Raw genomic sequence first — 3,640 nt, forward strand, 5'->3', positions numbered from 1 at the left:
AGGGAGCCTACAAGAAAGCTGAAGAGGGACTTTGTTTACAGAGGCATGTAGGGGTAGGGCAAGGAGTAATGGCCTTAAACTGAAAGAGGGCAAGTTTAGATTAGATATTAGGAAAAAGTTCTTTAGTTTGAGGGTAGTGAGGCACTGGAACAGGTTGCCCATTGAAGCTGTGGATGCCCCACCTCTGGCAGTTGAAGACCTGGTTGGATGGGTCTTTGAGCAACCCGGTCTAGTGGGAGGTTGGAACAAGAAGATCTTTAAAGTCCCTTCCAAACCAAACTTTTCTATGATTCTATGATAAATTTTGAAAACAAAAGTGATACATAAGCAAAGGGTACTAGTAGGGTTTAGTGATGCTTAAGATACAACTGAAGCTGGGGTTGTGCTCTTGTCCTCTCAAAGACCTATTCTAACCAGACGCTTTCTCAGGAAGATGATGAGTGGTGATTGTGATTGGAAGGCAGGGATCTGGGATGTTTCAGTTCACTCTTCTCAACTCACCAGCTGCCACACTGTTGTTGTGAACTCCCTTCATAGAGCCTTTACTCACGGCCTTCAGAAAAGGGCTGGCAGGCGGTCTCTTCATTACTTTGTCCACTGATATGGGACAGTTCACCCATGGGAGGGTGAAGCAGCCACAGAGGAAATAATTTTATTAATTTTAGCCCTGAGAAAATCCTAGAAGGAAGGTGGAGACAGTTTATGTTCTATGCAGGGAGAGATGTTAAGATCCAACCATGCTTGGTAGGAGACATCATAGCAAATACAGTTTTCCTGCTGTAACAAGCATCTACTAAGTATTTTTCAGAGATTTTAACTTGGCAAAATTTGGGCTTTGTTGTCCATGAAGATAAGACACACCCATCAAGTCTGTCTTATCAAGTGGCAGGGACCAACCTCTGCTGCAGAGGATATAGAATTGAACTGCTTAGTTAAACACAAAATAGCAATCCAATTCCTGAACAGGTTCAGTTGATTTTTTTGAAAGAAACAGCTTGTGTGGGCATGGGACTCCTTAGACCAAATATCTAATTAAATAAACTTGTGATTGAAAACAAAATCTTTTAAAGGAAAACACTAAGTAAAAATATCTCCTTATTCAAACACTGGGAATGAAATTGTCATTTCATTTTCACCATTGGAAAAGCTCACTTGAAGCAATTTCAGTTACACAGAATTTATTGCTAAATAACTGAAAGGAAAATCTGGTCATGGTAATCCAAATGGTTTTATGTCATTTATCAAGACAAGTCAACCAAGATAATTTTATATCTGTTATGCAGAAATCTTACAAAACAAGAAAATAAAAAAAAAATAGTAGTGTACCATATCAGTTTCTGTTCTGTTTCACAGAAGAAAAGCTTTGATGTACAAAACACATCAAAGACAATAGCAGAAGGAAAAAAATATTTTAAAATTAGCCAAGGTATAGTATAAAAGACTTCCATCTTGTGATTAAGTTTAGGAATGATGTTTGATGTATTTTGAAACTCTGCCTGCTCAGACTGGTTAAGTTTGTGAAAGGTTGCCTGTCAAACGCTATGTCAGTGATATGAAAACAGACAGCCAGAAAATCATCCTTCCAATATAAACATCAACTAAAAATAAATAAATGTCTGCAGCAGAACGCCAGCCTGATGTTCCATTAAGACGAATGTTATAAACCATGAAGCAAACTAAATATTGATGACAAGAAATCTGTACAAAGAGACAGAAGCTTATGGTCAGATTAGGAAACTGTTAGTAAAACTATGGAACTGAAAAATCAACAGAAACAGCAGTATAGCCTTTAATATAAAATTTGCTGCAAGTTAACCTTGTGCCTAATAATAAACCATAAGCATATGAAAACCTTTAGAAATATTTGAAAATTGAACCATGCAGTGTAAACTCATGGTACTACAAAAGGCTCAGAAACACTTTTTTTAATATGTTTACTCTTTGGAGAACATTGTTCATTGTATGTTTATGATGTGGTTTATTTTTAGCTTGAAGAAATATAGAAGAACCATGAGTGGTTCTTCATGGTGTTAGAAACGTAGTTTCTGGAAACATATACTGAAAAGAAACATACTGGAAGCAGCTCCTATCAAAGTGGTATGACTTGAACCTAATCTGAAAAAAATACAGAAAAAAAGGGCAAGCAGAGGAGGTGAAATGGTGGAAGGCAGGGAGGAAAGCAGGTATAACGAAAATAGGGAGCAAACAAATTGCATTCACTACTGCCCAGGATCTAAGCTTTACAGGAGTTACTGGATCTTTTCACTAGCCTTAAAAAAGAATGAGAAAGGTATGTAATGAAGATAGATGACAGGTTATATAGGTTAATGCACAACATCCAGACTTTAACTACAGCAAGTTATTGAGTTTTTTAAATTTAATTTAAAAATTAATGAAATGGGAAAATTACATGGAAAACACAAATGAGGCAACCAGAGAAAATGAAGGGTGCTGGAGCAACACAGAGCCATGTGGTTCACAGGGAGGTGGCAGATGTGCCCTAGGGTAGGGAGCCCAGCAGCAGGGAGGAGGGCAGGAGAGCAGTGAAGGTGAGGAAATCCCTAATGGGACTGATCGAAGCAGCAGCAGGAGGAAGGCAACTGCATGCCAGACAGAGAAGAGGAGAAAGGTCAGAGATGGTGGAGACAAAAATTCCCAGGATGCCTTACATTCCAATTTTTCTAGTTAACATCAGGGCCAAAGAATTGAGGGTAAGTGGCGTGAGACATGCTGAGCACCTGTCATTTACTATGGTTTTGTTTAAAATCCCACGTAGTCTCTTTTGGCATCAGGTCTCTTATCTCATAATAGATAATGGGGCTCTTGGGGGTTCTTAGGGAACGAGGGATTGGTAATTTGGTGGCCGTACTTCACGGGTGCTGTCCTTCTGGGCAATCTTACCAACGTGCGATGTGAAATCAAATTTCAAGTTACTGCCTCAAAATCGTATTCATTTGCAAAACAGAAGGAATAAAAGCCTAGCCACGCACAAACACTTTGCTGGTGGGTACGATGACATCCTGTGAAGCTTCACTGAGGTCCCTCTTACGCTGACCGGGAGAAGCGCATTGATGTCTCCGAGCTCACCTGGACTGTGTGGTCCCTGTGCGGGACCTTGTGTGGCTGAAGGGGCTCTGCACACACAGGCACAGCCCCACCCGATGATCTCAGATGTCTTTTCCAACTCAGCTGATTCTGTGGCTCTGTTACAGCCGGGTTTAGTCCCCCATTTACTGCTGGTGACTTCGCCCATTTCCTCACCAAGTCTTTGCAAGAACATATCGGTGCACTGGCAAGACAAGGGCAAGAGAGCGATGCGGCCCTTGGAACACACTGATCTTTGGTATTTTGCTGTTTTGTTTGTTTTGTTTTGTTTTGTTTTGCTTCAATTTGGAAAAGCAAACAACACGCTCAGCTCAAAGGTCTCTCCTTTCACAACCAACGGCGCTTTCGATTTTCCTGAGAACTTACTGAACAAGGCAAAGACGTCTCCAAGAGATTATTCCTCCCACCCGAGGCCAATCCTCACCAAAATGTCAAATACACCCCTAAAAAACGCCCCTCCGGGGCCCCTCCGTGCCGGTCTGGGGAGGAGCCGGCGCGGCCCCGCCCGGGTAGGGCGGGCGGAGCTGCCGGGGCC

Source organism: Myiozetetes cayanensis, unplaced genomic scaffold (assembly GCF_022539395.1).
Source record: "Myiozetetes cayanensis isolate MyiCay16 unplaced genomic scaffold, myiCay2020 scf1, whole genome shotgun sequence".
Classification (NCBI taxonomy): Eukaryota; Metazoa; Chordata; class Aves; order Passeriformes; family Tyrannidae; genus Myiozetetes; species Myiozetetes cayanensis.